At 44.6% G+C, this 27,738-nt stretch overlaps 1 protein-coding gene and 1 non-coding gene across 2 annotated transcripts in view; one reads left to right on the forward strand and one right to left on the reverse strand.

Moving 5' to 3' along the window:
- LOC105493750 (6-pyruvoyltetrahydropterin synthase) overlaps nucleotides 1-18,459 on the forward strand; it is a 116,787-nt gene extending 98,328 nt beyond the window's left edge. Inside the window, exons 8-9 of the transcript XR_011611059.1 lie at nucleotides 12,095-12,242; nucleotides 18,412-18,459. The gene's annotated coding sequence lies outside the window, so the exon portion shown is untranslated. The remainder of the gene's footprint in view (nucleotides 1-12,094; nucleotides 12,243-18,411) is intronic.
- Nucleotides 18,460-25,904: 7,445 nt separating this feature from the next.
- On the reverse strand, nucleotides 25,905-26,011 carry LOC112428859 (U6 spliceosomal RNA). Its single transcript, XR_003020926.2, has one exon. It is a non-coding gene; the product is annotated as a U6 spliceosomal RNA (small nuclear RNA).
- Nucleotides 26,012-27,738: the final 1,727 nt, after the last annotated feature.

The following is a 27,738-nucleotide window of genomic DNA, read 5'->3' on the forward strand; positions in this document are numbered from 1 at the left end:
TTCAGTGATAAGTGGCTCAGGCTTAGGGGGACAGTATCAGCAGCTGGAGACCATGGAGGGCAGCAAGAAGAACGCTTCTTGCCTCAGCATCTGGGTTGATTAATCAAAGCCGAAGGTGTGGGCAGGGGGCAATTTGAGGATGGGAGTTTGAGAGATGTGTTGTCTATGAAACCGTACACTGCTCTGTGAAGCCTTAGCCACACATCATTATTTGTGGACTTTATACCAACATTATTGATGAAGAGAGCAAGTTTTGGAGTCTTTTTTAACAACAACAAGCATCCCCTCGCCCCTGCAAACAAACAAACAAACAAACATCTAGGATCTAGATCGAAAGATAGCAGACATTTATTGGTTTTCCTTGGGTGTCCTGACATCAAGCTGTCTTCCCCATTGTGTGTAATATTGCTGGGATGCAGGGCCCTGCCTGTGTCCTCAGAAACCAACTTGGGGAGGTTCTCTGTCCTGGCTCCTGACCTCAGGACACAAGCATGGGACTTGAGCCAGGCCAATCACACACTCCCTCCCAGGACTTTGAATCTGATGCCAGGACTTCAAAGATGCAAACAGAAAGGTGAAAGAAAGGATAATTAGCATTCATCCATGGGAGCCACAACAGCATCTGGCGGTGGCAGTACCCTGACAAATGTCTTTACTAAAGTGTGGCCATATTACCTGCCCTCAGATGCTTGGCTCATGGCACTTTCCAGGACTGGAGATCAGTTTTAGAAGACAGTTGTTGAGTCTAAGACCTCCTTAGAGTCATCCATGGCCATTGTCAAATAAAAAACAAGTCTGGACTTAGAATAGATTTTATTGGAAGGATTATTTCAAGGAGTGGGATAGGAAGAGACTATTGCGATAGGGAGAATGCTCTGATCGTAATAGAGTCATTCCCCTTTCTCCAACAGGGACATGTTCCAAGATCCCCAGTGGAGAGTGAAACCGTGGATAGTAGCAAACCCTATATATTCAATGTTTTTTTTTCTATACGTACATATCTATGATAAATTTTAGCTTACAAATTAGGCACAGTAAGAGATTAACAATAGTAACTAATAATAAATAAATTAAAAATAGAAAAATTATATCAATATGCTATAATAAAAGTTATGTGAATGTGGTCTTTCTCTTTCTCAAAATATCTTAGCGAATTGTACTGACTTTTTTTAAAATTATACTTTAAGTTCGAGGGTACATGTGCACAACGTGCAGGTTTGTTACATAGGTATACATGTGCCATATTGGTTTGCTGCACCCATCAACTCGTCATTTACATTAGGTATTTCTCCTAATGCTATCCCTCCCCCAGCCCCCAACCCCTCCGACAGGCCCCAGTGTGTGATGTTCCCTGCCCTGTGTCCATATGTTCTCCTTTTTCAACTTCCACCTATGAGTGAGAACATGTGGTGTTTGGTTTTCTGTCCTTGTGATAGTTTGCTTAGAAAGATGGTTTTCAGCTTCATCCATGTCCCTGCAAAGGACATGAACTCATCCTTTTTCATGGCTGCATAGTATTCCATGGTGTATATGTGCCACATTTTCTTAATCCAGTCTGTCACTGATGGACATTTGGGTTGGTTCCAAGTCTTTGCAATTGTGAATAGTGCCACAATAAACATATACATGCATGTATCTTTATAGCAGCATGACTTATAATCTTTTGGGTATATATCCAGTAATGGGATCACTGGGTCAAATGGTGTTTCTAGTTCTAGATCCTTGAGGAATCACCACACTGTCTCCCACAATGGTTGAACTAATTTACACTCCCACCAACAGTGTAAAAGCATTCCTATTTCTCCACATCTTCTCCAGCATCTGTTGTTTCCTGACTTTTTAATGATTGCCATTCTAACTGGCATGAGATGGTACCTCACTGTGGTTTTGATTTGCATTTCTTTGATGATCAGTGATGATGAGCATTTTTTCATATGTCTGTTGGCTGCATAGATGTCTTCTTTTGAGAAGTATCTGGTCATATCCTTTGCCCACTTCTTGATGGAGTTGTTTGCTTTTTTCTTGTGAATTTGTTTAAGTTCTTTGTAGATTCTGGATATTAGCCCTTTGTAAGATAGGTAGACTGCGAAAATTTTCTCCCATTCTGTAGGTTGCCTTTTCACTCAGATGATAGTTTCTTTTGCTGTGCAGAAGCTCTTTAGTTTAATTAGATCCCATTTGTCAATTTTGGCTTTTGTTGCCATTGCTTTTGGTGTTTTAGTCATGAAGTCCTTGCCCATGCCTATGTCCTGAATGGTATTGCCTAGGTTTTCTTCTAGGGTTTTTATGGCTTTTGGTCTAATATTTAAGTCTTTAATCCATCTTGAGTTAATTTTTGTATATGGTGTAAGGAAGGTATCCAGTTTCAGCTTTCTACATATGCCATACTTTCTACCTAGCTATGGCTAGCCAGTTTTCCCAGCCCCATATATTAAATAGGGAATCCATTCCCCATTGCTTGTTTTTGTCGGGTTTGTCAAAGATAAGATGGTTGTAGATGTGTGGTGTTATTTCTGAGGCCACTGTTCTGTTCCATTGGTCTATATATCTGTTTTGGTACCAGTATCATGCTGTTTTGTTTACTATAGACTTATAGTATAGTTTGAAGTCAGATAGTGTGATGCCTCTAGCTTTGTTCTTTTTGCTTAGAATTGTTTTGGCTATGCGGGCTCATTTTTGGTTTCATATGAACTTTAAAGTAGTTTTTTCCAATTATTTGAAGAAAGTCAGTGGTAGCTTGATGGGGATAGCATTGAATCTATAAATTATCTTGGGTGGTATGGCCATTTTCATGATACTGATTCTTCCTATCCATGAGCATGGAATGTTCTTCCATTTGTTTGTGTCCTCTCTTATTTCCTTGAACAGTTGTTTGTAGTTCTGCTTGAAGAGGTCCTTCACATCCCTTGTAAGTTGGATTCCTAGGTATTTTATTCTCTTTGTAGTAATTGTGAATGGGAGTTCACTCATGATTTGGCTCTCTGTTTGTCTATTATTGGTGTATAGAAATGCTTGTGATTTTTGCTCATTGATTTTGTATCCTGAGATTTTGCTGAAGTTGCTTATCAGCTTAAGAAGATTTTGGGCTGAGATGATAGGGTTTTCTAAATATACAGTCATGTCATCTGCAAACACAGACAATTTGACTTCCTCTTTTCCTAACTGAATACTCTTTATTTCTTTCTTGTGCCTGATTGCCCTAGCCAGAACTTTCAACACTATGTTGAACAGGAGTGGTGAGAGAGAGCGTCTTTGTCTTGTGCCGGTTTTCAAAGGGAATGCTTCTAGTTTTTACCCATTCAGTATGATATTGGCTGTGGCTTTGTCATAAATAGCTCTTATTAGTTTGAGATACGTTCCATTAATACCTAGCTTGTTGAGAGTTTTTAGCATGAAAGGCTGTTGAATTTTGTCGAAGGCCTTTTCTGTATCTATTGAGATAATCATGTAGTTTTTGTCGTTGGTTCTGTTTGTGTGATGGATTACATTTACTGATTTGTGTATGTTGAACCAGCCTTACATCCCAGGGATGAAGCCGACTTGATCATGGTGGATAAGCTTTTTGATGTGCTGCTGGATTTGGTTTGCCAGTATTTTACTGGGGATTTTTGCATCAATGTTCATCAGGGATATTGGCCTAAAGTTCTCTTTTTTTGTGTGTGTATCTCTGCCAGGCTTTGGTATCAGGATGATACTGGCTTCATAAAATGAGTTAGGGAGGATTCCCTCTTGTTCTATTGATTGGAATAGTTTCAGAAGGAGTGGTACAAGTTCCTCTTTATATCTCTGGTAGAATTCGGCTATCAATCGGTCTGGTCCTGGACTTTTTTTGGTTGGTAGGCTATTAATTATTGCCTCAATTTCAGAACCTGTTATTGGTCTATTCAGAGAGTCCATTTCTTCCTGTTTTAGTCTTGGGAGGGTGTATGTGTCCAGGAATTTATCCATTTCTTCTAGATTTTCTAGTTTATTTGCATAGAGGTGTTTATAGTATTCTCTGATGGTAGTTTGTATTTCTGTGGGATCGGTGGTGATATCCCCTTTATCATTTTTTATTGCATCTATTTGATTCTTCTTTCTTCTTTATTAGTCTTGTTAATGGTCTATCTATTTTATTTTGTCAATCTTTTCAAAAAAACAACTCCTGGATTCATTGATGTTTTGAAGGGTTTTTTTGTGTCTCTTTCTCCTTCGGTTTTGCTCTGATCTTAGTTATTTTTTTGCCTTCTGCTAGTGTTTGAATTTGTTTGCTCTTGCTTCTCTAGTTCTTTTAATTGTGATGTTAGGGTGTCGATTTTAGATATTTCCTGTTTTCTCTTGTGTGGGCAGTTAGTGCTGTAAATTTCCCTCTACACACTACTTTAAATGTGTCCCAGAGATTCTGGTATATTGTGTCTTTGTTCTCATTGGTTTCAAAGAGCATCTTTATTTCTACCTTCATTTCATTATTTACCCAGTAGTCATTCAGGAGCAGGTTGTTCAGTTTCCATGTAATTGTGCTGTTTTGAGTGAGTTTCTTAATCTGGGGTTCTAATTTGGTTGCACTGTGGTCTGAGAGACAGTTTATTACGATTTCTGTTCTTTTATATTTGCTGAGGAGTGTTTTACTTCCAATTATGTGGTCAATTTTAGAATAAGAGCAATGTGGTGCTGAGAAAAAATGTATATTCTGTTGCTTTGAGGTGTAGAGTTCTGTAGATGTCTATTAAGTCTGCTTGTTCCAGAGCTGAATTGAAGTCCTGGATATCCTTGTTAACCTTCTGTCTCATTGATCTGTTTAATATTGACAGTAGGGTATTAAAGTCTCCCATTATTATTGTGTGGGAGTCTAAGTCTCTTTGTAGGTCTCTAAGGACTTGCTTTATGAATCTGGGTGCTCCTGTATTGGGTGAATATATATTTAGGATAGTTAGCTCTTCTTGTTGAATTGATCCCTTTACCATTATGTAGTGGCCTTCTTTGTCTCTTTTGATCTTTGTTGGTTTAAAGTCTGTTTTATCAGAGACTAGGATTGCAACCCCTGCTTTTTATTTTTTGCTTTCCATTTGCTTGTTAGATCTTCCTCCGTACCTTTATTTTGAGCCTAGGTGCATTTTGCATGTGAGATAGGTCTCCTGAATACAGCACACCAAAGGGTCTTGACTACTTTATCCAATTTGCCAGTCTGTGTCTTTTAATTGGGGCTAGCCCATTTACGTTTAAGGTTAATATTATTATGTTTGAATTTGATCCTGTCATTATGATGTTTGCTGTTTATTTTGCCCATTAATTGATGCAGTTTCTTCATAATGTTGACGGTCTTTACAATTTGGCATGTTTTTGCAGTGGCTGTTACTGGTTGTTCCTTTCCATGTTTAGTGCTTCCTTCAGGAGCTCTTGTAAGGTAGGCCTGGTGGTAACAAAATCTCTCAGCATTTGCTTGTCTGTAAAGGATTTTATTTCTCCTTCACTTATGAAGCTTAGTTTGTCTGGATATGAGATTCTGGGTTGAAAATTCCTTTCTTTAAGAATGTTGAATATTGGCCCCCACTCTCTTCTGGCTTGTAGGGTTTCTGCTGAGAGATTCACTGTTAGTTTGATGGGCTTCCCTTTGTGGGTAACCCAGCCTTTCTCTCTGGCTGCCATTAACATTTTTTCCTTCATTTCAACCTTGGTGAATTTGACAATTATGTGTCTTGGGGTTGCTCTTCTCAAGGAGTATCTTTGTGGTGTTCTCTGTATTTCCTGAATTTGAATGTTGGCCTGCCTTGCTAGGTTAGGGAAGTTCTCCTGGATAATATCCTGAAGAGTGTTTTCTAACTTGGTTCCATTCTCCCCATCCCTTTCGGGTACATCAGTCAAATGTATATTTGGTCTTTTCACATAGTCCCATATTTCTCGGAGTCTTTGTTCATTTCTTTTCACTCTTTTTTATCTAATCTTGTCTTCTTGCCTTATTTCATTGATTTTATCTTCAATCACTGATATCCTTTCTTCTACTTGATTGAATTGGCTATTGAAGCTTGTGCATGTGTCACGAAGTTCTTGTGCTGTGGTTTTCAGCTCCATCAGGTTGTTTAAGCTCTTCTCTACGCTGTTTATTCTAGTTAGCCATTCATCTAACCTTTTTTCAAGGTTTTTATCTTCCTTGCAATGGGTTAGAACATGCTCCTTTAGCTCAGAGAAGTTTGTTATTACCGACCTTCTGAAGCCTACTTCTGTCAACTCATCACACTCATTCTCCATCCAGTTTTGTTCCCTTGCTGGCGAGGAGCTGCGATCCTTTGGGGGAGAGGAGGTGCTCTGGTTTTTGGAATTTTCTACTTTTCTGCTCTGGTTTCTCCCCATCTTTGTGGCCTTATCTACCTTTGGTCTTTGATGTTGGTGACCTACAGATGGTGTTTTGGTGTGGATGTCCTTTTTGTTGATGTTGATGCGACTCCTTTTTGTTTGTTAGTTTTCCTTCTAACAATCAGGCCTCTCAGCTGCAGGTCTGTTGCAGTTTGCTGGAGGTCCACTCCAGATCCTGTTTGCCTGGGCATCACCAGCGGAGGCTGCAGAACAGCAAACATTGCTGCCTGATCCTTCCTCTGGAAGCTTTGTCCCAGAGGAGCACCCGCCTGTTTAAGGTGTCTGTCGGCCCCTACTGGGAGGTGTCTCCCAGTCAGGCTACATGTGGGGCAGGGACCCACTTGAGGAGGTAGTCTGTCTGTTCTTAGAGCTCGAACGCCGTGCTGAGAGAACCACTGCTTTCTTCAGAGCAGTCAGACAGGGATGTTTTTAATGTACTCATCTACTTTTTGACCATAGTTGACTTTTGGTAACTGAAGCTCCAGAAAGTGAAACTGTGGATAAGGCCGGGGGACTAATGTACCTGCAGGTCTCTCAAAGGTTAGGCAAAAATGGTTTTTCTTTTATAGGGAGGAGTAAACAAGGCTAGAAAGAACCACTGTGAAGGAGTGGGATGACAGGATTGGGACAGTAGCTCAGAGAATGTTATAATCCTGAGACCCGCCTGCTCTCAAGATGGGCCGTCTACTGGCTTAGGGTGAGGGTGAGCCAAAGTTCAGGGACTGGATGAAAGGGAGAAACTTAGCTAATGTTTGGTTTACAGGCATTTTGTTTGGATTGTTCCTATTGAATGGTTTGGGATGAAATGGTTTAGATGATCATTTATAAGGCAAAGAATGGGAGTTTGGAGAGTGTGTGTATAACTTTGTCACAGGTGATCAAGGGAGGCATCCATGGTTCTTATGTGAGTCAAATGGGGAAGGGGGAGTTCTTTGCAGGATGGCATTCACCAGAACACAAAAGGGTGGGGGACCTTTTTTTTTTGAGGTGGAGTTCCACTCTTGTTGCCCAGGCTGGAGTGCAATGTCGTGATCTCTGATCACTGCAACCTCTGCCTCCTGGGTTCAAGTGATTCTCCTACCTCAGCCTCCTGAACAACTGGGATTACAGGTATGCACTACCATGCCTAGCTAATTTTTTGTGTGTTTTTAGTAGAGACAGTGTTTCACCATGTTGGTCCAGGCTGGTCTCAAACTCCTGGCCTCAAGTGATCTGCCCACCTGGGCCATCCAAAGTGCTGGAATTACAGGTGTGAGCCACTGCGGTGGGCCTGGTGGGGGACTTTTGAACCTTTCATGCTTCCAGGAGCATAGGGCTCAGGTGAAATTGAACATTATCACAATAAACCTGTCTGCTAAGAAGAAAACACATTTGGGAATCCTCTGCTACTGCTGGGTAACCTTCCAATGTGATCTCAGTGATCAGCCATGGAGGTGGGTTATTATTATCACTCCCACCTTATGGATAGGTGCAGAATGGAGCAGAGGCTGGGGAGCTTCTGAGGCGCCACCCCAAGTAGCGGCTGAGCTGAGAACTGAACCCTGGTTTCTCAGATTCCAGCCCTACTCACAAACCTTGGCACTGTACTGCCTTTTCATGTGGTCTCAGTCAGTGACTTACTGAATACCATAAATCTGGTTTATTTTTAAGAAAGACACTAGCACAATTATCTAAGATTGCAAATTATCCATAGGTATTTGTGGAATTTTTCATGATGATTATGTTATATCAGTATCCAACAGAATATAAAAGTGGAGATCAGTTACAATTTCAATTTCCTAGAATAAAATTTTGCTCTATAATTTCTATGCAGTCATTAGCATCCACCCTGCTTAACAGGCTTGGCTTCTAAAGAAAAAGGACTGCATTAGCACAACTGTGAAACCCCCAGCATTGCAATCAATGCTGCTGCAAGCCTTCTTTACCAAAATAACAATTCTTCTTAAGGAATGAAAAAGAGATGTAAGTCCTACCATACCTTTCTCTTTATATGTTTTCAGATTCTCTACCAAGTAACCCCCACAACAAAAACCATGGTGATGAAGTATTTCATACGGCATCAGGGTGGGATAGCAAATGGAGGCTTTATTTTGGTCTTGAGAAAGTCATAGCCCTGAGAAGGCTCTGGTAACACGTGATTGTGACTGTGTAAGAGGAATCTTCTTGGAACATGGGGTAAAAATAGGATGCTGCAGAGAGGAAGCAAAGGGACTCAGGGTTCTGTGCTTCAGGCAGCACTGGTCCTTTGGATGCTTCAAGACTAAGGGTTAGTGCCTGTGCTGCTTCCTTCCTGCCGCTGCTCCCCTAGGCTGCCCAGGGCTGATACTTGATGACCACCCCTATTCATACAGGCCTTCTCTTCTAGCTTCTGGGGGTGGGGTGGCAGTGGGGGCTGCCATCCTGCTTCTCCATAGTACACACACATCTCAGTGTCCTGAGTGTATTGAAACCTCAGAGCTAGCAACGACTACCCCTCAGTGTGATGACCAGCGCAGCCCTTGCTGTAGTCATAGTTATGGGCTTGGGTTCTAGAGGCAAACAGTTTCAGGTTCTATTCTGGTTCTTCCATTGGCTTGCCGTGCAGCTTGGATAAAGTTGATGCAGCACTCTGAGCCTTAGTCTCCTAATTTGTTAAAGGTGGGGAGGATAACACCCATATCCCTGCCCTGGGTTGTTGTAAGGGTTAAATGAGATAATAAAAGTCAAGTATGTAGTACACAAGCACTTAATAAGTGTTAGTTGATGATGATGAAGATGATGGTAAAATCAAATATATTAATCTCTGATAGTGGGAAAGGAGAACAAAATATATTGAGTTTTTCTCCTCTTTCTTGCAGGAAACAGATGGTCACCTTCAAGGTGACCTTTGTTCTGGACCTTTGTTATTTGACCTATTGCTCTCAATTAATGCTCTTTTTGCCCTGGTGGGCCGCAGCACTCTGGGTGGGACACAGGGTCTCACTATGATCTTACTCTCTCTCATGCTCAGTTTCACCTTCACCTACACTCATCCCTGCTGATCTTCCTGACCTGCTGCTGTCCAGGAAGGATTCCTTGTGTAGTTTGGCCAAGCTTTTCTTTTCTTTTCTTTTTTTTTTTTTTTTTGAGACGGAGTCTCACTCTGTCGCCCGGGCTGGAGTGCAGTGGCCGGATCTCAGCTCAATCTCAGCTCACTGCAAGCTCCGCCTCCCGGGTTTACGCCATTCTCCTGCCTCAGCCTCCCGAATAGCTGGGACTACAGGCGCCCGCCACCTCGCCCGGCTAGTTTTTTTTTTGTATTTTTTTTTAGTAGAGACGGGGTTTCACCGTGTTAGCCAGGATGGTCTCGATCTCCTGACCTCGTGATCCGCCCGCCTCGGCCTCCCAGAGTGCTGGGATTACAGGCTTGAGCCACCGCGCCCGGCCTTGGCCAAGCTTTTCTTAGCGTGGGGTCTTGCTGCCTTATCTCAGGAGGCAGCAAAGTATACAGGAAAATATTCAACTTCTGCACAAAAAAAATGTGGATTCAAATCCCAGATCTACCACCTCCTATCTGAATGGCTTTCTGCATACTTATACTTTTGGGCAAAATACTTAATCTCTCTGAGCCTCAGTTTTCCCTTCTGTAAAATAGAAATAATTAATGGTAATTTACTTAATAGAGTTATAATGACTGGCATAGAGTAGCAGCTGTAGTTTTTTTTTTCTTTTTTTTTTTTTTGCCAAAAAGAAGACACTCTTTGAAGATTTATACTGCTAAGTCATTAGGTTTTTCTTGTTCCCCTATCTGCAGGAAGTAGTTAAGAGCGATGGGTGGGATGTAAGGTCTGAAGTAAAAAAAAGCACGGGTGCTCGCAGTGGGCTTTGGAAGAGGAAGGCTGTGGGGAAAGTTTGGAGTTGGGTTGGAGGTCCCTAGTCTCACGTGCATGCCCAGGGCTGATCCTAGGGCTATTCCCTGTCCTAGTTTAGGGCCTTGGTTGTTCACATTCACGCCCACGCACTCTCTGACAGGCCTTGCTTTCCAAGATCCTGCCCTGCAGCCTTTAGCTCTGCTTTGCACCTGATCCCTGTTCAGATGGTTCCAAAGGGCTGAGTCATTCCTGCAGCACCACATCTTAATTCAGGATTGGAAGTGAGTGGAGGGCCCCGGAGCTCCTGATGCCTGCCATTTTCAGGGAGGAAGTTAGAGGCCTGCTGGGAGCAAGTTTGGATGCTGGCTTATTACCTTTCCTGTTCTAACCAGTCAGGCAGTTAAATTAATTGAGTGTCTATCATGTAGAAAGTACTGCACCGGATGCTGCTGGGAAGGGATGCCTGTCTTCCTTATTGAAAAGCTCATAGACCACCAGGAAGTTAGGACACACACCAGAAAAGCCAGAACATAGAATTGACATTACGTTACTGAGTGTATTTTTATGGACAAGTTCTCTACAGGGAGGGGAAGCTGAGCTGGGGCTGAGGCTGGAGGTGCTGATTGGAGTTGGATGAGCCTCAGCAGGAAAGCTTTTCCAAGGAACATTAACTCAGGTAGGCTTTGGAGCCACCCAGGAGTGGCAGGTAGGGGCGGGGAGCTGAGAGCAAGTTGAATGGAAAAACATTCGCCTACATCTTCTGGCTGGAGAAGCTTTTTAGAGGGGCTTGAGAGAAACTACCCTCTACCCTGCATAGGTTCATGGTGTGTGTGTGTGTGTGTGTGTGTGTGTCTGTGTGTGTGTGTGCATATGTTTGGTTTGGTTGGGATGGGTGGTGAATTACTTAGAACTCTTTGATTGTAAGCAACAGAAACCAAATTGAGATCGCTTAAAGCAAAAACTTCTAGGGCTAGAAGACTTGAAGTTGTTCTCATGGCAAACCCAGTTTTTGCTCAGATTATATATTTACCTGGGGATGGATTAGGGACATAGATGGAGGTAATAGGTCAGATAAAGTCACCAGTCCTGCTACCCCCAAGCCACTCTCTAGGCTTCTCTCTCCCACTCCTGTCTGCTTCTCGCCATGTGTTTGCATCACTCTGAAGCCCACCTTTCTTTGCACCTTAGAGCAGAGGGTGGGTGAATGACAGGCCACTTTCAAGAGATGAATTTAGACTGAATTAGAATTTTCTTATCTCTAATTCCAAATATTGGGAGAAAAAATCTGATTGTCTTGAATAGTCAGATGACCATCCTTCATCCGGTAACTTCTAACCAGTAAGGGAGACCACATGGTGCAATATAACTGCTGGGTTCCACCCTTGTGGGTGAGATGGGCGGACACCCGAAAAAATGTCTTGGTAAGTGGTTATAAGGAAAAGTGAAAGGAGTTAGGCTGCCACTGTGAAGTTTACCTGTGGTGAAGGTGAAAGGCGAGGGACAGAGCTGTGAAGCCTGGGTGTAAGTCCTGACTCTAAACAGCTGTGTGACCTTGGGACATTTCCTCTGAACCTTTGCTAAGGTTGAATTAACTCCTAGCTTTGGATTCCTCTTAGCTTTAAAAGTGTATTTCTCTTGCCCACGTATGAGACCATGAGGGCTCATTTGCGGTGAGGGCTGTGGGAGTGGAGTGGATGTGAGAGAAACATCATAGGAATAATTGGCAGGCATCTATGAAGGACATGGGGTGTTAAAATAACTGGAGCATTCAAAAGGCCTCAGGAGCTTGAGGATGGAGATATTCCTCATGGTGATAATGAGTCCAAGGAAGAAAGTCCATTTGCAGAGAGAAAGATGGTGAGTTCAGTTTTAGGTAGTGGGGCACCCAATTAGAGCAATGTAATGATAACCAGAGGTGGTTGCTTATCATGCAGACATGGGGTCAGAGTCAGAAATGTGGATCTGAGAGTCATCTTCATAGACATGACATTTGAAACCAATGGAGATGCTGATGTTGAGGGAAGGAAAAGGAGAAAACAAGTCAAAGAGTCCTGGGAAGTAAAGAGTGAACAAGAGCCACAGGTGAGTTTCGTAGGTGCAGGGAGAAGGAGGCTTCAGCAGGGTGGGGACCCAGTCACTTGGAATGCAGTGGGGATGCTGAAATGTGTGAGAACAGAAGCACACAGGAGGAGGGCGCTGGCAACTTCTCAGAGAGCAGTGGGCACAGAGCCAAGGGATGAGTTGCCCCTGAGCAGAAAAGGCAACAGGTGGGGCTTGCTTAAAAAACGATAATTGGCTGAGCACGGTGATTCACACTTGTAATCCCAGCACTTTGGGAGGCTGAGGTGGGCAGATAGCCTGAGGTCAGGAGTTCGAGACCAGCCTGGCCAAATAGTGAAACACTGCCTCTACTAAAAATACAAAAAATTAGCTGGGCGTGGTGGCAGGCCCCTGTAATCCCAGCTACTTGGGAGGCTGAGGCAGAATTGCTTGAACCTGGGAGGCAGAGGTTGCAGTGAGGGGAGATCATGCCACTGCACTCCAGTCTGGGCAACAGAGTGAGACTCCATTTCAAAAAGAAAAAAAAAAAGAAAAAAAGAAAAGCAGTAATTGGGGCCAGGTGCAGTGGCTCACGCCTGTACTCTCAGCACTTTGGGAGGCTGAGGTGGGAGAATTGCTTGAGCCCAGGAGTTCAACCAGCCAGGACGATATATGATACCTTGTTTCTCCAAAAAAAAAAAAAAAAAAAAAAAAAAAGCCAGGCATAGTGGTGGTGCATGCCTGTGGTCCCAGCTATGTGGGAGGCTGAGGTAGGAGGATCGCTTTGGTTCAAGGGAGTTGAGGCTGCAGTGAGCTATGCTTGTGCCACTGCACTCAAGCCTGGGCAAAAGAGTGCAAGCAAACAACAAACAAACAAACAACAATAATTAGCAATAAAGGCAAGAGAAAAAACCTAGGGTAGTAGCTTGAGAGACAAATAGAGTCAGTAGATTCACAAGAAGTCTTTCCCCCTCCTCCCTCCTATCCCTCTTTCCTTCTTTTTCTCTCTCTTCTTCTATCTCCTTCACTTTTCAGAATGGGAAAAATCTCAGTTGTGACTGTAAATGAGATCTTGGAAGCACAGTGTGTGCTGGTCCCCTCTGCCACTACCTCCATGGTGATCACGATACTTGCTATGGTTTATGCCCCATGAGGTTCCACCCTCATGAATGAGATTAGTGCCCAGCGAGCTCCTCACCCTTTCTGCCATGTGAGGTCACAAGGAGAAGGCACCATGTAGGAAGTGGGCCCTCAGTGGACTCCAAATCTGCCATACCTTGATTTTGGACTTCCCAGCCTCTAGAACTGTGAGAAATAAATGTTTGCTGTTTATAATCTGTCCAGGTTATGGAATTTGGTTATAGCAACCTAAATGGGCTAAGACAATGATCCAGTGGGGAAATTTGGTGGATGGTGAGCTGTTCAGGTGGTAGTTTTTTTTTTTTTTTTCTATAGCTGTTGGCCTCAGGTCACTAAGACAGAGACTGTACAGTATCTGGGAAGTTCAAAGGATGTCCCAGCTATCAGGGCTTCATTCTCTTATTTCTTAGGCATCAACACCAAAGGGTCTCAATGAAGACAATGGGCACAGCCACCTGTGAGTGTTTGGGCAACAGTGACCCACAGGAGCAGAGGGCAAGAGGAGCCTGGCACGTGTCCCCAATCCATGGGGTGGGCAGTTTTGTGGTCCTCACAGGCCCTCTGGGGCCATGTCCCCAGCTGCCACCCCTCTCAGGAGCAAAGAGCCACCTTGACCCCTGGACCTGCAGGATTTCAGAGTGTGCAAGTCAAGGAATTAGGGAAGTCAGGTGTTGGGGGGATCAGAGTCTTTAAACTCATATTCTTAGAGTGACTAAAAAGCACAGGATACACCCATGGCCTGCCACATCATGACTCTTTCAGCTTCCCTTGTTGCCAAACTTCCCACAGGGTTCTGGGGAGCCTCGCCGAGCCTGTAGAGTTTCTCAGAGAGCTTGTTATTAATAGGCCATTTGTTCATCTTCCATCTTGTTTAACTCAATCTCGATGATCTGTCTCAAGCAGAGGTTTTAAAAATACAGGACCTCCTCTCGCCTGAGATTCCCATGTCCTAAAATGTCTCTGCCTTCAGTCGTCAGCCTCTTGCCTCCCACCCTAATTGGCAGAGCTGCCCCAGGCTGCTGTTAATGATGTGCTTCTCTTTGCCAGGTGGAGATCCCAAGGCTCTCCTGTCCCAGAATGGATCTGGAGAGGAATTGAGGGGTTTAAGCTGTCCTAATCAGACCTGCCTCTTGGACCCATCTGTCCTATATGTCCCCTCAAGAATGGGTTCCTGATGGAGACTGGAATACATTCTCCATGGGAGGCTGGGGGAAGCACAGCTGGCGGGCAGCAGCATCAAGCAGACATCTGCCCATGGCAAGGTGAACACTCCTGCCAGCCAAAGATATTTGGACTTCTTTCTTGGCCTGTGTTCAAGCCAAGACTGGGCTTGTAGTTAGCAGGAGCCCTGTGGATTTCCTTACTCAGAATGCACCAAGCCTTATCTTTTATCCTCAGTTCTGCCATGGAAATGGTAAGAGGCTGGCTGCCTGTGAGGTGACCTAGTCCTTGTGGCTGTGTGGACTCCTGCTAGAAGAGCTTGGGAACTCAGAGGTGGAAGCAGATCTTCTTGGAGACTGCAAGCCTGAACCCAGCTTCCTGGGAGCACCCACAACCGAGCAGGGGGAGGGTGGAGTTGGGAGAAGTGAGTGACCTCCAGCACAGAGCACCTTCACATGCGGTCACAGACGCAGGGACTTTTCAAAAGCAACAGTGCACCTGCCGGTCCTCATGTTTATCCACTCACAGGATTGATTTTCTAATGAAGTCCTCCTACTGCATGATTTAGGTTCGTTTATATAAATTATACAGTGATTTATTTAATGACCTACTTGGAGCACTATAAATTCTACAGCATCCATGCGATTTATTATTTAAACCCCATATAAATCATGCAAGAGGAGGAGACAGAATTGTGTGTAAGGATCATGAGGCTTGGTTCAAATTGTCTTATGGAAGCTCACAGTGGGCTTTGTTTGGAGTGTGGAAAACAAACAGGTACACGAACATGTCGGCAATTTTGTTTTTGGTAGAGGGGACCAGAAACCTTTGTTTCTATGCTCAGACAGGGCTATCCCACATGGGATTCACGGTTGCTCGGCCCTCAGACTGCAGGATAAGCATGTACAGGCTGCCCTGCTGTTGGAAGGGACCCTTGGGCTCTGTAGGACCAGGGACCGTACAGTCAGCTCTCTGACATTTCAGAGCTTTGAGATGTGACCTATGCTTCATGCAGAAGTGATAGAATAGGCCCTCAGGCTCTTGTCTAATCCCCAGCACCGTTGCTTAAAAAATATCCTCTCTTATGTGAAACCACCAGCCCCTTCATCTTCCTTAGCTGGTAAATTCCATCTCCATATTTCCCTCCAGGCAGTAGCAGGGAATGGAAACCTTTGGTTATTTGTAAGGAAGTCCTCCCTAAATCTAGGAATAGCATGCTATGACCTAGAAGCACAACAAGCAGGATAACTGTTGATGTGGCGGGTACATCACTCATTTACTCATTCATGCACACATTCACTTATGCATTACCGATTTCAGGTACTGTGTGTGTGTATCAGAGGAAGAATGAGCTGCTATGTACAATGATTAAGGCAAACTTGAAGTCAGACAGAACTGGGGTCAAACAGTCTTGGGATCAGACAGCGTCTGCAGCACATACCTAGGTGGCCTTAGGGAAGTTTTCTTTTTAACGCCCTGCTAGTAAAATGAGGATAATAACAGTCCCTACTATCAGAGGTGATTATAGAGAAATAAATGAGATAATGCACATAAAGAATTGATAACAGGGCTTGGCATATGATAGACTCTCAAAAATGTTAGTTATTATTCGACATGAATTCTGCCCTCACAAACTGTAAAATATAGACGAGGATGCAAAAATAGTGTATAAATGATGATGGCATAAGGTAGAAAAGACAACTACTGTTGAAAAAGGGCCAGACCAGGCTTGGTGGCTTATGTCTGTAATTCCAGCACTTTGGGAGACCAAGGCAGGAGGATTGCTTGAGCTCAAGGAGTTTGAGACCAGCTTGGGCAACATAGGGAGAACCCATCTCTAATAAAAAAAAAATTAGCTGGGTTTGGTGGTGTGTGCCTGTTATTCTAGCTACTCAGGAGGCTCAGGTGGGAGGACTGCTTGGGCCCAGGGAGATGAGCTATGATCATACCACTGTATTCCTCTAAAAAAGAAGAAGGAGAAGGAGAAGGAGAAAGAAACAAAGAGAAAAAAAGGAACAGATAGGGTGTTGAGCTAAGTGTTTTATTTTTTATTACTTGAATATTTTGGAATAAATAAAACATACACATGGTACAAATTCAAAAGGCACAAAAGAGATACAATAAAAGAGTAAGTCTCCAACTCATAGCTCTCCCCAGCCAGACAGATCCCCTCCTTGAATGTAGCCTCTGTTAATAGTCTCTTGTTTGTCCTTCCAGAGAGCTTTTGCACAATGAATATGTATGTATGTGTATGTGAGTTCTTTCTTTTCACACATATTTCAGCACACCGCCACTGTCCTGGGCACTTTTCTTTCAACACTTAGCAATGTCTATTGAAGACCATTCCATGTATGGGCTCATATAGATCTGCCTCATGCCATTCTATTGGACGGAGGACATTGCTGAGTTAACCAGTTCCACACTGGCAGACTTTTAGGTTGCTTCCAGTATTTTGCCATCACAAGATATACTGCAATTAATATTCTTTCCTGTTGAAGAGTTTCTCAAGCTTCCATAACTAGATGTGGAATCGCTGGGTCAAGGAGTATATGCATTTGTAAGTTTTCTAGTAGTTTCTAATATGTGTTTCCAAGAGCTCACACCGCCTTCACTCCTACCAGCAGTGGGATGAGAATGTCTGCTGCTCACACCCTTGTCGACAAAATGTGCTACCAAACTTCCAACCTTTTTGTTTTTAGGGGTCATTCATATTCTTTTGTAAAATTTTTTTGGTACAAAGTCTTGATCTGTACCCCAGGCTGGAGTGCAGTGGTGTTATCTCGGTTCACCACAACCTCCGCCTCCCAGGTTCAGGTGATTCTCCTGCTTCAGCCTCCAGAGTAGTTGGGATTACAGGTGCGCACCACTGCACACAGCTAATTTTTTGTATATTTAGTAGAGATGGGGTTTCACCATGTTGGCCAGGCTGGTCTTGAACTCCCAACCTCAGGTAATCTGCCCGCCTCAGCCTTCCAAAGTGCTAGGATTACAGGTGTGAGCCACGGTGCCTGGCTGCCATTCATATTCTTTTAAATGAAGTCTCTTCACTTTCTGTAGAGGAGTCTCTATCACTTTCCCTCACTGATTGGAAGGAGTTCTTTATATATTGGGGAAAGTAGCCATTGCCAATGGCACGTCATTTGCACCACCTCTAGAGCTGCCTTTAGTTCCAGTCAAGAGGAGTCCTTGTCTTGGCCCCACTCTGGCCTCCCACAGGCTTAGAGTTCTCTGTAGGGTGTGGAACCAGTGGAAGTGCTCCCTCTTCTCAGTTACTCTAAGGATACACAAGACCCTGGGATTTCCAGCTCAAACAGCCCCAAGTCCATTAACTTTCCCAGGTCCATTCTCTGGAGAATGGATTATGCTGCTAGTGCACACACTCCTGGAACTGTTGGTTGTGTATGTGTGCATGTGTGTGTGTGCGTGTATAGAGCATGGACATGCACACTGCATTGCTCACAAGCAGGTGTGCAAGGCCCCTTGAGATGGAGATAATGAGACGGAGACAGGAGTGGGAGAAAAGGGTAGAAGCTGGGGCAGGCTCTTCCAACTATAATACTGTGGTGTGGAACCCTAAGGAGTCAAGAATTCTAAAGTCCATCCTGGCCTTCCAGGTCATTTTGAAGGCCTATTTTGTCAAGGAAGAAGAACAAAAACATCTTTTACTTAATGGTTTATTAACTTGATTTCTAACTTCTAAATGTGACCTGTAACACATGGGTCTCCATTTGTAATCTTGCCCTGGGTCTTGCCAATGTTAGGGCAGGCCTGACCACTTCTCCTAGAGTCAGCAGAAACTATAGGGCATCCTGGCATTTATTTATTTATTTATTTAGATGGAATCTCACTCTGTTGCCCAGGCGGGAGTGCAGTGGTGCGATCTTGACTCATTGCAACCTCCGTTTCCCAGGTTCAAGCAATTCTCCTGCCTCAACCTCTCAAGTAGCTGGGATTACAGGTATGCCCCACCACATTCAGCTAATGTTTTTTTTTGAGATGGAGTCTCATTCTGTCACCTAGGCTGGAGTGCAGTGGCGTGATCTCGGCTCACTGCAACCTTCTCTTCCCAGGTTCAAGCAATTCTCCTGCTTCAGCCTCCCGAGTAGCTGGGACTACAGGCACACAATGCCAAACCCGGCTAATTTTTCTGTATTTTAGCAGAGATGGGGTTTCACCATGTTGTCCTATTTTTAGTAGAGACAGAGTTTCACTACGTCTGGTCTCTAACTCCTGACCTCAAGTGATCCCCCTACCTTGGCCTCCAGTGCTGGGATTACAAGCGTGAGCCAGCCCCCTTGGCTAATCCTGACATTTATCTGCAGGTTATTTTGGCGTGAAATCGCAAGCCTTCAATGCATCATGTATTTCAGAGCTTGAAGGAAGTGCAAGAAAGTCATTTTCACTTTGGTCAGTTGACATTTTATCCCTATTTTATAGACGGGATGACCTAGGCCCAAGGAAGTATATTGACTCACCCAAAGGTCAGCCTGATTCTTCCCTTTTTCAGTTCCTATGATACATTTGCTAAGGGTTCCTGTGAAAACTGCTTAAATATCCAGCATTTTGTTTCACAGTCAAATCAGGTAGTGATCAAGTCTCAAGCAAGAGAGAATAAATAAGGCTTCAAATGCAGGATCACACTGGATTTCACAGCCGACTGGAACTGTCTGTCTTCAGACGCAGCCTCCGTATGACTACATAACAGAAGATCCTTCTTTTTGATTTTCTCTTGTGTGATCATCTGGAAGCACATGCACCAGAGAGTTGGAACAGCGCCATTAAAAATATTTATGTTGGTGTGGAGTTGTTTGCATCTTAGCCTGTGTGCTACACTAATAGCACAGTGGCAAACATGACATTTTCCCCAAGTAATTATAGAAACCAGCAGACATTTACAGGGAGTTGGCTGTTCATTGACATGGGAAGCACAGCCTCACAGAATGGGAGTTCTGGAATCATGGTAGCATGGCTTTTTAACCCAATTTGTGCTTCTTCCTGGCAATGACCAGAGGCCCTGCAGAGAGCCAGGCACTGACTTCAGGCCTGGAAAACAGCCCCAGGTGAAAGGTACTCACAATCTCAGCAGGTGAACTGAGAACACTGTGCTTCTCCTGCCACTATCCCCTCCCTCCCCTGTGCTAAATGGAGTCTCCAGACCTGTGTGCGTGTTGGGGGGTACGGCAGGGGACGTTCACAGATAGGACCCGCCTCTTCAGGGAGATTTATCACCTGTCACAGCCCTAGACCAGGCCTGCTGCAGCCTCTGAAGGTCCCCACTGCCCAGAGAGGCCAAGGGGGCAACGTCCATGGGGGATGCTGGAGGCAGAGTGGGGGTGGGGGCAGACAGGTTTAGGCCCAGAGACCCAGACATCTTGGTCCCTCCATGCCAGTCACTGTTTATGTTCTCCACTGTCATTTAGGGTGGAAACGGTCTCTGCTAAGGTACTTCCCAGGAGGGTGCTAAAGTTAGATTTCCCTCAGATGCACTTCTAGTCCTTCTTGTTCCTAAGAGGAGAAACTGGGTCACACTGGAATCCAGTTAATTTTCAGCATGGTGTGGCAGAAACATTCAGAGTCCAGAGCCAAACACCAAACAGACTCAGGACTGAGCCTGCCTCTCCCTCACCAGCCAATCAATTTCTCTGAGCCTCAGTTTCTTCCTCTGTTAACAGGGAATGATAATGTCTATCATTTAAAAGGAGGTGATACAGGATGTGCTGACCGCAGTTTGCATTGCTCAGTAGCTACTGTTTTTAGAACTCGATAGCGCTAAAATATTTTTAACTTTACAAAGCACCATCCGTCGGCTTCTCATGAAGCCTCAGAGCTATGCTGGAAGGGAAGAAGGGTGGGTATGGTCCCCCTGTGGCCGATGAGGAGGATAAGGCTCAGAGAGGTCTTTACAATTTAATGTGGCAAATATTCTTGATCATCTGTTGGGTTCAGAGCACCAGACCTTCCACACGCAATTCCTGGCCTTGAGAAGTTTATAAGCTAATGAGCGAGGATGACACGTGCAGTCAAATACACGCTCACCGAGGGGAGGAACTTTGGCCTTGCTCACTGCAGGATCCTGAGTGGTCCATAAAGGTTTGTTGAGTGAAGGTGTGGCATGATTCTAATGTGAGGCACAAGGAAGGGTCGTAGCAGATTTACACACTCAGAAGAGGGAAGTGGAATTCCAAGTAGGAAACATGGGAGCGCTTCCAGGAAGCAGTCACATTTGGTCTGGGCTTTGAAGTGCTGGCTGAATCTTGACAGGCTGAGATGGAAAGGAAGGATATCTCTAGAAGCAGGAACAACAGGGGTAAAAGCGCTGACCTGCCAATGTAGGCTCCATTAAGGAAGCATGAGCAGTGTGTCTTGGCTGGAGTTTGGGGTGTGTGATGCCCAAGTTGGGGCCAGTAGTTTGGGAGACCTTATGCCCAGGTTGCCCAGAAAAAGTCCCACTTTATGACTTTTGTGGATCAATGAACAACTGTTAATGATTCCTGGTGTCCCTTTTTACTTTCAAAATTGTTCCAGTTTGAAAGATACATCATGTGCTCACTCTGTCTATAGTGAGAGGCGAGGTTAGGAGGAAGACTTAGGAAGGGATTAAGGGAAGGAGCCCAAAGAGTCTGGACTTAAACGTTTGGCTGGGGTCCCACACTCCCGTGTCTACAGCAGCCATGATGTGGGTGAACAGGTGAAGCTGGTGGGGTGGGCAGCTGCTGCGACCCAGATCCGGCTGATGACTCCAGGTAGACATACGGACCCTTGCTAGCTTTCCTGGTGCTCGAGACAAGCCAGAAACCTGAAGTTTTATATGCATTTTCTGATTTTAAAATTATTCAAAAATTTAAAAAACACTACGTAGGTCAAACAAAACCAATCTGCACACTGCGTCTGACCTGAGCCCATGGGTCTGTCCCTCTGCTGGGCAGGGTGGAGCTGGGGGAGATTTCTGAGGAGGGGAGTGGCCTGGAGAGAGCTAAATATCCCCGTCTCCCAGGTATCAAAGTGGCGTCAGGAGGCATGAGGTTAGAGGGAAGAGTGCCAGTAGGTGCTGTTTGCCACAGTCCAGCTGGGTCATAAGGCACATCTGAACAAGGGTGGGGCAGTGAGGATGCAGATGGACAAAAGATGCCAGGCACCTGGCAGAGGCCTGTGGGGCAAGAAGCTGGCCCCTGCCTGGGCCTGGAAGGTGTCGGGGGAAGGGTGCAGTGAAAATGAGGTGGGAGACCTCCAGTAGGTTTGTGGCTTTCATGCTGAAAGTCACAGTCTCCACAACAGGCCAGAGCGTCCTTGGGCCCCAGCCCTGTGAGGCTTTGATTCTTCCTAGGGAGGTCCTGCCTGGAATACAGCAGCATCTCTGGTGAGAGAGGAGAGCCTGGGAGCTCTGGTGGTGCTAGCACCGGAGGCTAGCTCTCTGGGCAGGGAAGCCAGCTCCCTCTGAGTTGAGCCGGTCACTGAGCTGGCTCAAAGGGTGGAATGACGTGGTTTCAGTCCCAGGGAGGTGCACTGCCTTCCCAGGCAGCCTCTGGTGATGCGTGAGGAGCCCATAATAAGCTTGATTAACTTATCTGGGGGACATATGCCATCTCTGAGCCTTTACCAGCAGCATTTATGGTTCAGAAGATACTTATTTTTTCTTTTTTAGAGAGCAGGTATTTCAGATAGCTACAAACACAGCCATCTCCTCACTGGGCCGCTTCCTGCCACCACAGCATCACTCGGTGATTCTGAGTCAATGGATGATCCGGGATGTTGAAGTTAGAGGTGGACTTCTTATCCTGGGGCATTGAGCAAGGGATGGGTCAGCAAAGCCAAAGCCAAGCCTGGAAGGAAGTGGTCACAGGGGATCCTTTTTCTACTGCCTGGCCCCATGTTCACCCTCTCATCGCACCTGCCTCATGCCTCGCTCTTATCCATCAACTCATCTACCTGCCTCCCTCACCAGGCCATGAGCTCCTTATGGGGAAGGAGCGTATCTGCCTCCATTCTTTATCTCAGAGCCAGCACAGTGACTACATCAGGGAAGGAGCACAACAAATGCGTGAATTAGCAGCAGCAGCGGCAGCAGCAAACACTGATTTTTATCAAATGCTGGTTACCTGTCCAAGCCCTTTACAAATCCTTTACTAAGTCTCATTTTACAACTATTCTGTAATGTAGATACTATGTTGTGTCCACATGAGGCTTAGCAAGGTTAGGCATTTTGCCCATGGACACAGCTAATAGAAAGAACCATGTGGACTGAGCTTTTATCCAAGAAAGCCCACCACCACCGAGGAGGCGTAAATAAATTGTGAGACTCAGAGTAAAAATACCTTTGTGACATCACTTCCTGAGTCCTTCTTGCTCAATGCAGTGGTTACAGCTCTAAAGTGCTTGGAGTAGTGCCTGGCCTACAGTAGCCACTAAGTAGCAGAGGTTAGCTTTAGGCAACCTGGAGGTCCTGGAAAGAGGAGAGAGGAGAGAGACTGGGGACAGGAAAGGAAGGGGGAAAGCAGAAGGAGACAGAGGAAAATGTGTCAGTGTGGATATCCAGCCCTATTTCTAGAAGCTGGGCTCTGGGGTGCCCTACTCAAGCATGAGGCCTGGTCTGCAGCTTCCAGCTCTAGGCCTGGTCTCCAGCTTCCAGCTCTGGGAGGGACGTGGGGCTGAAAGGGGATGGCAGAGCATCCATCTCTGGAATCAATTGGTTCATGAAGCCACTGTGTTTGGAGGAGGCAGAGCCCCATCTGTCCAGCTGGCTAAAGCCAGCTCTCTGAGGAGCGTGTGCACTTCCCTGCAGGAGTGGGTACGTGTTTTAGGTTTCAGAGAATGACCCCCACGCTGGCCCTACACCAACATCAGCCATCTCCATCGAGCCCTGCCAGTGGCTATGAAGGGATCTGCATAAGTGAAAAGTCCATTCCTGTTTCAAGGTGCTGAAAATATAGGTAGGAGGAAAAGATATGTGGATAGAAATTTGATAATAAGGATTTAAAAGTTCAAACTGAAATCTCCAGGTGACGATGAAGAGGACATCAGGACATTGCAAGCTTCACTGCCCTGCGAGTGCTTCAGGCCAGGGTTGCTGTAGGAGTTCAGCATGGAGGGACCGTTGTACCTGGAGTTAGATGGGTGGAGTTAGGATCGCATTTCTTGCCTCGCTTGCTGGGTGAACTTGGACACGATTACTTAACCGCTCTGAGCTTCAGTTTCCTAACCTGTAAAGGGGACGTAGAATACAGGATGGGGCTTGAGCTGCATCTTTCACTGTGAGGAGAGTTTGGTGTGTTTGTCATCACAAGGTAGATTACAGGGTGGGCCATCACAGTAGAGAAAATGCTTGCAGGAGGGAATGTTTGTGGTGTTTTGGTCAAAAGTGCCTGTAAACCTCTGATTCGGATGGGGGTAAGAAACATAAAGTTGAATGGAAAGTTGATTTGGATGTTGACATTATGGGGGTCCTTGAATTCCAGGATCCTAGTAATAGCTATGATCACTTAGCTAGTAGCATGGGCTGAATTGTGACCCCCTAGCCACCCTTGGCCAAATTGATATTTGAGCTGTAGCCCCCAGTACCTCAGAACATTACTATATTCGGAGGCAGGGTCTTTATACAGGCAAGTAAGGTAAACTGAAGTCATTAGGGTGAACCCTGATCCAGTATGACTTGCATCCCTTCAAAACGGGACTAGGGCACAGGTGTGTACAGAGGGAAAACCACGTGAAGACGTGGGAAGAAGATGGCCATTTACAAGCTGAGGAGACAGGTCTGGAACAGATCTTTCCTTTATGGCCCTCAGAAGAAACCAGTCAGTTGACACCTTGATCTTGGACTTCCCAGACTCCAGAACTGTGAGACATTTCTGTTTGAGCCACCCAGTCTGCAATATCTTGTTATGGCAGCCCTAGCAAACTCACAGAGCTAGTGTAAGCACTGTACATGTATAATTTCATCAATTGCAGTGGGAGCATTCTTTTCTTTTTTTTTCTTTTCTTTTATTTTTTATTATACTTTAAATTCTGGGATACATGTGCAGAATGTGCCGGTTTGTTACATAGGTATACACGTGCCATGGTGGTTTGCTGCACCCATCAACCCATCATCTAGTAAATCTAGGGCAGACGTCTTGACTCCTTTTTCCCCTGTCAAATAAGGAAAGTTCTCTTATAACTTTTAATCACAATCCATCATCCAACCAGGACCTCCAGGTTGCCTAAAGCTATTCATTATCATTAATGATAATGAAATACACATCATCATTAGGTATTTCTCCTAATGCTATCCCTCCTGACAGGCTCTGGTGTGTGATGTTCCCCTTCCTGTGTCCATGTGTTCTCATTGTTCAGCTCCCACTTATGAGTGAGAACACACAGTGTTTGGTTTTCCATTCCTGTGTTAGTTTGCTTAGAATGATGGTTTCCAGCTTCGTCTATGTCCCTGCAAAGGACATGAACTTGTCCTTTTTTATGGCTGCATAGTATTCCATGGTACATATGTACCACGTTTTCTTTATCCAGTCTATCACTGATGTGCATTTGGGTTGGTTTCAAGTCTTTGCTATTGTGAACAGTGCTGTAATAAACATATGTGTGCATGTGTCTTTATAGTAGAATGATTTATAATCCTTTGGGTATATACCCAGTAATGGGATTGCTGAGTCAAATGCTATTTCTAGTTCTAGATCCTTGAGGAATTGCCACACTGTCTTCCACAATGGTTGAACTAATTTACACTCCCAAAAGTGTAAAAGCATTCCTATTTCTCCATATCCTCTCCAGCATCTGTTGTTTCCTGACTTTTTAATGATTGCCGTTCTAACTGGCATGAGATGATATCTCATAGTGGTTTTGATTTGCATTTCTCTAATGACCAGTGATGATGAGCTTTTTTTCATATGTTTGTTGGCTGCATAAATGTCTTCTTTTGAGAAGTGTCTGTTCATATCCTTTGCCCACTTTTTGATGGGGTTGTTTGTTTTTTTCTTATAAATTTGTTTAAGTTCCTTGTAAATTCTGGATATTAAACCTTTGTCAGATAGGTAGATTGCAAACATTTTCTCCCATTCTGTACGTTGCCTGTTCTCTCTGATGATAGTTTCTTTTGCTGTGCAGAAGCTCTTTAGTTTAATTAGATCCCATTTGTCAATTTTGGCTTTTGTTGCCATTGCTTTTGGTGTTTTAGTCATGAAGTCTTTGCCCATGCCTATGGCCTGAATGGTATCGCCTAGGTTTTCTTCTAGGGTTTTTATGGTTCTAGGGCTTACATTTAAGTCTTTAATCCATCTTGAGTTAATTTTTGTATAAGGCGTAATGGTGCGAGTCCAGTTTCAGTTTTCTGCATATGGCTAGCCAGTTTTCCCAGCCCCATTTATCAAATAGGGAATTCTTTCCCCATTGCTTGTTTTTATCAGGTTTGTCAAAGAAAAAAATATGAAATGCTTCACGAATTTGCGTGTCATCCTTGCGCAGGGGCCATGCTAATCTTCTCTGTATCATTCCAATTTTAGCATATATGCTGCCGAAGCGAGCACGGGAGCATTATTTTCAGTGTAGAGTGGTTACAGTTTTGAACTGACTTCTTGGTTTGGTTCCTGGCTTCACCATGTATAGCTTGGACATCAAATGCAGATGATGACGGCAGTGGAGGTGGGGTTGGGAGTGGCGTGTGGTTGGTAGGGAGAGTTACTTAGAACTGAGGCAGGAGGCCGGGCGCAGTGGCTCACGCCTATAATCCCAGCACTTTGGGAGGCCGAGGCGGGTGGATCACCTGAGGTCAGGAGTTCGAGACCAGCCTGACCAACATGAGAAACCCCATCTCTACTAAAAATACAAAATTAGCTGGGCCTGGTGGCACATGCCTATAATCCCAGCTACTAGGGAGGCTGAGGCAGGAGAATTGCTTGAACCTGGGAGGCGGAGGTTGCGGTGAGCCGAGATCGTGCCATTGCACTCCAACCTGGGCAACAAGAGTGAAATTCCGCCTCAAAAAAAAAAAAAAAAAAGAAAAGAACTGAGGCAGGATTAAGCCATACACTGTCTAAATTGCATGCCCTGGACTTGGTCTCTGAATGACATCCATGAGCCCCGTCATCCCTGGAAAACTTCTTTACTGGTTTTACCTGGATCCTGACCCAGATCTCTCTATAATTTGCCACTGAAGTGGTTTTTTTTTTTTTCTTTTTCTTTTTTCTCAGTAGCACCTGCCTGTGATGGCTGTGCATTGGTAAGTCCTAAACGTAGCCTGCATGCTCTGCTCTGCCGTCCTCAGCCCTCTGTCCCCTTCCCCAGCTGCCATGACCAACTTCCCTGTGCATAACAAGGTGTTAGTCATCAACTGGGTGCTGGGGTGAGGGAGGAAGAGTCAAATGGGATTGAACAGTGTTGAGTTGACATGAGCAAAAAAGACACCACTAATGGAGGAAAAATGATATGTAAGATGATATTACACATGGCTTTTTAAAGCATAGGGGACTGGTGGTCAGTAAAGAACTGAATGCAGTCAGAATAAGAAGATCAAGTAACTTCACTGACTTTTAAAAAATACATACATTTTTAATAGTTTTCTTCATTTAAAAGTAACATTTATTTTAAGCAATTTAGAAAATTTCTCTCAGAGAAGTGAAAAGAGAGAGAAAAAGTTTACACATATTCTGATCACAGAATAACTGGCGCACTGCGCAAGTGGAAATCCCCAAAGTGTAAACAAACAACCTCCGAACTATTTTTCAAACTGTTGTTCAAGTTGACTCAAACCTGCTCTCTGCCTGGTACTGTTTTGTTCCTTTGGTAAATCTAGGGCAGATGTCTTGACTCCCTTTTTCCCTGTCAAATGAGGAAAGTTCTCTTATAACTTTTAATCACAAAACAAACTCTGTCAGTGATTTAATTAATTAATTAATTTGTTTATTGAGATGGAGTCTCACTCACTCTGTCATGCAGGCTGGAGTGCAGTGGTGAGGTCATGGCTCACTTCAACCTCCACCTCCCTGTTCAAGTGATTCTCCTGCCTCAGCCTCCTAAGTAGCTGGGACTACAGGTGCCTGCCACCACACCTGGCTAGTTTTTGTATTTTTAGTAGAGATGGGTTTTCACCATGTAGGCCAGGTTGGTGTCAAACTCCTGATCTCAAGTGATCTGCCTGCCTTGGCCTCCCAAAATGCCGGGATTATAGGTGTGAGCCACCGCACCTGGCCTCTGTCAGTGATTAAAATGTCCATTCTGTGTAGAAGCAAAATTCAAGATTTAAAATTTCTCTGTA

This window comes from Macaca nemestrina, chromosome 12 (genome assembly GCF_043159975.1).
Source record: "Macaca nemestrina isolate mMacNem1 chromosome 12, mMacNem.hap1, whole genome shotgun sequence".
Classification (NCBI taxonomy): Eukaryota; Metazoa; Chordata; class Mammalia; order Primates; family Cercopithecidae; genus Macaca; species Macaca nemestrina.